Source organism: Ochotona curzoniae, unplaced genomic scaffold (assembly GCF_017591425.1).
Source record: "Ochotona curzoniae isolate NIBS_2020 unplaced genomic scaffold, NIBS_Ocur_1.0 contig_64, whole genome shotgun sequence".
Classification (NCBI taxonomy): Eukaryota; Metazoa; Chordata; class Mammalia; order Lagomorpha; family Ochotonidae; genus Ochotona; species Ochotona curzoniae.
The window spans coordinates 45,008,090-45,014,089 of NW_024466502.1; the positions used below are offsets into that span (position 1 = coordinate 45,008,090).

General features: G+C 49.6%; 1 protein-coding gene across 2 annotated transcripts in view; it reads right to left on the minus strand.

The window, feature by feature from the left end:
* The window catches only part of RCBTB2 (RCC1 and BTB domain containing protein 2), a 40,570-nt gene extending 37,844 nt beyond the window's left edge, over positions 1–2,726 (minus strand). The window contains exon 1 of one of the 2 annotated variants that reach the window (XM_040991417.1): positions 2,536–2,726. The gene's annotated coding sequence lies outside the window, so the exon portion shown is untranslated. The remainder of the gene's footprint in view (positions 1–2,535) is intronic. The other variant, XM_040991416.1, reaches the window with a different exon arrangement.
* Between the last annotated feature and the right edge of the window lie 3,274 nt (positions 2,727–6,000).

A 6,000-nucleotide genomic window follows, 5' to 3' on the forward strand; every position in this document is an offset into this window, starting at 1 on the left:
TGAGACCTAACACAATGGAAATGCTACATGTAACCATTTGCTATACTGTATTGTTTTGGAAATGACAAGGGGGGAGGTCGTACAAGTCCAATTCAAGTGCACTTTTTTTAAAAACAATATTTTCATGGTTAGTCACAGTTGAATAATTATAGTTATGTGACTAGCTAACAGCTGAACAGAATTGATTCAAAAGTTCATCTAGTCATAGTTTAATTTGTGAATGGGGAACCCACACATATCCAGGGTCAACTGTATGATTTTTTTTTCTCAGCACAATACTAGCAGTTTTTTGAATGATCTATTCCACATCTTTACCGATTTGAGTTAAACTGTAAAATCCTGAATCATCTGAACTGCAGGAAAACAAGAACCTGTTCTACCACAGAAAAGGTAGTCATATGTATTACAATGTGGAGGCCCATCTTAGACACATATCATGGGAACACAGCAAACGGCAGCTCCTCCCACAAGGATGTTTTCTTCTAAAACCCAGCTCACCATCTTGAATGCCACCCTCATTACAGAACATCACACAGTAATTCAGTGCTCCAAAGCCAAAAGAACACGATAAAAGGTACAGAACCAGAACTGGGGATATTTTAGGAGATATAATCACCTCTCTACAGCTCTGCAACTGCTTCAAGACCTGAAGGCAGTTCAGTGTCCTGGAAGCTGCTGGGTGTGGCCGAGGCCCAGATCCCCAGGCGCAACAGTGGGGCGGAGAGGTCATCTAAAGGCTGGTCGCATGTCTACTGCACATTCCAAACTGCTAAGACAGTGCACTCGAAATGTTACCGACTGCATACCAGGGTCCATGTGGCTCTCTCTGCACCTCCCCCAAAAAGTAGCCTCAGAAGGGACTATGCCTGCCCCAATGAGGCCTGGCTTCACATCCCCTGCCCAGGCTGAACCCACTTTCTCTCAACACCCCAAATCCATTGTATTTCTCCTTAAACAAAGGTCTTTTTCATTTGCACTAGCCACCTCTTTGCCTCCTTCAAACCCTCAAATCCTAAACACAGTGCCATGCAGGTTCATGGCATGAGTGACTACTGAGTGGGGAGGGAAGAGCATGTGCTGAGGCCCTGGGGTGCAGGGTCTGTTTAAGGATACCTGCCCCATGACAGTGGGGGTGAGCAAAAGTTTCCTGTCCTCTGACCATTCCCGGCTACTTAGTTTGCAGGCGGGTACTGTCTGGGGCAGTAGCAAATAAAGAGACTGCATTTCCCCTGGGGCACTCAGAGTCTTGATTCCTGCGTGGCTCTTGCACTCTGTGGCTGACTGCCTCAGCACACGCTGTAAGATCACAATGCAGAAGAATGACACTACTACAAGTCAGCCCCAGCAGCTCCAGCAGCCCCGCAAAGGGCTCAGCCAAGGACCGCTGCCCCATGAAATACACAGCTGGGCACAGGGAGGGACTCAGGAACAGCCATGTGAAAGGCCAAAGGCTCAAAAAACACTGACTAGTGACACCTAGGGGCAAGGGGCAGGGCTGGGGTGGGGGAGGTTCAATTTCCAAAGCTAAGCTGGCAAATTCAATCACTTTTAGTCAGCTCTGACACGAATTAAGTTGCCAAGAGCAGTAAAAGGCAGTCCCACGGCATGCGTTGCGTTTCTGAACTGCACTTGAACTGTCCGCAACAGTTTATGTAACTTTGTAAAGAACAAAAGCACACATTTGTTCGGAACTCGCCTTCCAACGCAGGCAGGAAGTTCTTTCCCAGTCAAGGCGGTGCACCTGGACAGCTTTCAAGGCCTTGCAAAGCCCCTGCTTCCGGGCTGAGCCCCAGTACTCCCAGTTTAAGGCCGTCTTCTTCCTACCCCTCCTCAGCAGTTCCTAACAGCTTCACTTCGCAAATGCCAACTTTCCCCGGACATCAAATGGAAAACAGCCTGTCACCTGAGCCAGCTTCGAGGCCCAGGGCTGGGGGAGCAGCTTTAAGAGGTGGAAGCCAGGTGTCGATAGAAATAACAACAGCAGCGCAAGCTGGGTGAAGAGCAGGGGGAGAACGCGAAACGCCAAGGCAGGTGCATCACCTGGACCCCAGGACGCCTCCTTCCTGCCCGCTCCCACCCCTGTCCCGAACCTGTCAGAAGGTAGAAGCCTAAGAGAACAAGAGAGCTTGCCTTGCAACGTCAAACCTCCCCCACCGGAAAAGCGGCCTCACGCATGCGCAATGCCGCCTTGGCCACTGATCCCCAAAATAAATGGGGCTGTAACTTGACCACCTCTCGCCCAGCCGGGCCAGACGACTTGCGCACGCGCAGCCTCCGCCTTGAGGCCTAGGTAGGGACGCAGTCCGAGCCGCAAGCCCAACCCCCGCCAGCGGCCTTGCGCAAGCGCAGCGACGCCCGGGTCCGCGCCCGGGACGCGGCTGTCGCCCCCGGGGCCCTGCTCAGTCACCGGGGCGGCCGGGCGGCGGGGGCGGGAAGCGGTGGCGCGCCCAGCCCCGCAGCCAGGGGTCCCTGAAAGCTGCCCGCTTCAGGCCGGGCGCCCCGCCTCGGCCTCACACGCCGCGCCCACCCCCTCACCTCAGCGCAGGCCCACGCCGCGTCCGCTCCGCTTCCTGGGTCGCGGTTACTGCTCCGTCGGGGGCCCGGCGCCGCGACGAGTTGGCGCCTCCCCCTGAAGCGGCCAGGCCGTGGCGGGAAGCGATCGGGTGCCCGGCCGGCAGGGGAGGGTAGGCGAGCGGCGAACGCGGGGAGGGGGCCGGCGACGGCGCCTCGCCCCTCCTCTCCTCCCAGGGCTGCCCACCACCGCCTCCGCCGCTCCCTGCCCTTCCCCAGTGATTCCCGGTCCTCCCGGCGGACCCCCCGAGACTGGACACTCCGTCGGTCACTGCGGAAGTTGGCTTGTGGAACACCTCCTCTTTCTCCGGAGTTTTGATCACCCAGATCTTGGCAGCTGATCAGTGCCTGAACTAGAGGATGAGACGGGACGCACACAATGTGGGCCACCTTTTCCACCATCCCTTTCTCCTCCCCCCACAGTGATACCCCCTCCACCTGGGAGCTTAGGTCCCTTTACACGGTCCCCGCAGCCCCGTTTTCACCTTATTACTGTGGAGCTGCAGTCCTGTACTCCAGTTCTCTGTCTTACAGATCCTGAAGTAGTGATTGGTGTTGGGCAGGTCTCCTGAGTTCCCTTGGGGGTCAAGGTCTTAAGAAACAGTCACCCTTTCCCTTGATTAATTTACAGGAATTTGTTACTCCACACTTAGGTTGGTCTTAGATTTTTGTAAAATGCATCACAACTTTTTAGTGTGCAATAATGTGTCTCATTGTAAGTCCACGTGAGTGAATTTGGGTAAAATGTTCAATAAGTGAAAGTTACCGGCTCTTAAAAGTAGTAAGTGACAGTATATAATACTGTCTGTGAAATGATGTTCTGGGTCAGTGTTCCAATGGTTTGCGGGATAGAATAGCTGAAATTCCAGCCCATAGGGACGTGCTTATTTTTGGTTTTGTCTGGCCTTGCTCGTTTCAGTTGGCAGAATGTCCGTGATCACAGCACAGTCCACTGAGCTTTAGAAAATACGCGTTTATCGGACTTTATAGGACCTTAACAAAATCATACAAGTGTGGCATTGTGAAAGATAGACTTTACCCTTGAACAATGAGTTACCCTTTAAAAGGACAGCTGGGAATTTTGATTTTGAAACTATAATCAGGAAGAAAAAGGACAAGTATCCAGGAGAAGAGGTAACCCTCCCAAAGTGATCAGATGAGGTGAGGTTAGCAGTTAGCACTGCCTGTGTCTTCGCGAGTTTTTTTCTTTTCGTTAAAGATTTGCTTGAAAGCCAGAGACAGAGATTGCCCAATCTGCTGGTTCACTTCCCAAATGCCCACAGCAGCCTGAGTCGGGCCAGACTGTAGCCAGGAGCCTGCCGCTCCATCTGGGGCTTCCATGTCGAATGGCTGTCTTGCTAGGTGTGCATTTGCAAGAAGCTGGACTCGGATTGGAGCTGCTGCCAGACCGCAGAGGCTCAGATACAGAATGTGGCCAGCCCCAGTGGAATCTTAACTGCTGTGCCGAATGCCTGCCACTCCACTCCCCACCCCCCCCACCCCGCAATGCGTAATATGTTTCACTAGATTGTGAAACTTTTGAGCAGACAGATCATTGTACATTCCGTATTTAATGTTTATTTCTCTATGATCCTGTGGAATTGCTAATATGTGTGCAATCGAATTATACCAACTGCATTCTTTCAGTTCTCCAAACATGTTTTCCGCATTCCTCTTGGAGAGACTTAAACATGGGGCCAGCAACGCAGTGGCAGGTTAAACCACTGCCTGCAGCACCGGCATCCCATATAGATACCTGTTTGAGTCCCTGTTGTACTAATTCTGATCTAGCTCCTTGTGAATATGCCTGGAAAAGTGGTGCAGGATGACCCACGTGCTTGGGCCCCTACACCCAAGAGAAAGATCTGGAAATAGCTCTTAGCTGCTGGCTTTAAGCCTGGCCCAGCCCTGGCTTTAGTGGCCTTCTGGAAAGTGAACCAGCAAATGGAGGAACTCTCTAACTCTGTGCCACCTTTCTAATAAATCTTTAAAAAAACAAAAAACAGAGACCCGATCATGAATATAAATCCATATTTTGCTCTAACTTGTATGATTTGTGCTGGTTCTCCTGGACCTTTTGGGTAAGATGATTGCCATGTGATTCCCCAAGAGCCTTAAAATGAAGGGGAAAAAAAACCCCTCAGTTTATCAGAAAGTTATCTACACCTACATGCTTGTAACAGAATATCCTCGATAGCCAAGATATAGAAACAACTTAAGTGTCCATCAACAACAGATGAAGAGATGAAAAACACAACACAGTGGAATGCTATTCAACTATCAAAGAGATGAAGCCCTGGCCTTTGCAACAGCTTGGAGGAACCTGGGAGACACTGTGCCAAACGAAATAAGCCAGTTGATCTCTCAGAGTTTAAACTGGTTACCCGAGGTTGTGAGTGGCTTGGAGAGGATGGGGAGGTGTTGGCGAGAGGATACGTAATTACAGTTACAAGAGTAAGTTCGAAGTGTCTATTGTATAGCAAAGTAACCCTGGTTAATGTATTCCTAAAAATGTAAATAGAATAAATGGTAGGCTCCTGTGATGGCCCAGCCGGTTAAGCAGCAGCCTGCAATGCCATCATCCCATACAACTGCCAGTTTGAGTCTCAGCTGCTCCACCCAAGCCAGCTCCCTACTAACATGTCTGGGAGAGCAGTACAAGATGACCCAAACGCTTGGATTCCTGCTTCCAACATGAGAGACCTAGTTGGAGTTCCAGGCTCCTGGCTTCAGCCTGGCCTGGCCCTAGGCATTGCAATCAGTTGGAAACTGAGCCTTCACATGGGGGTCTCTTTTCTCTCTCTCTTTTGCTCTCTATTTCTCTCTTTGTGTGTAACTCTGCCTTTTAAATATATTTTTTTTAATTGTAATGTGATGTCACTGCAAAATTAACTCATGTGAGATAATATATTTGCTAAATAGCTGGATTTAACCATTGTGTAAGAACATACAATGTTTTCTGTCAATTTCAAGTAAAATCTGAAGCCAAGTCCATGCTAACTTCTTCAGCCAGAGCTAAGGGCAGTCCTGCTTTCTACGCAGGTCCTTCAAAAACTTCTTAGGGGAAAAGGAGTTAAAAGATAAGTTTACTTTGATGCAAAAAAAAAAAAAAAAAGCTTTAAATCCATGTATAGGTTTTGCACAATGTATCTAAAGGGAACTTTTTGACAACATCTCATATGCACAGGTTTCTGAGCTAATTTTACAGCAAGCAAGCTGTGATGTCTTCCCCCACGAGCCTTACCAGCGGCAGCGGAGGTTGGGATTGCCTCTGAGCCAGAGAAGATGTAAATAAATGCTCTTTTGTCACACAAAAAAAGAAAAAAGAAGAGTAAAGAAAAAAGGTTTTAGATCTCCTTTTTCATCTATATTTACTTGAGAGACAGAAAAACATACAGAGAGGGCACCCGTTGCCTCTGAGGATAGGAG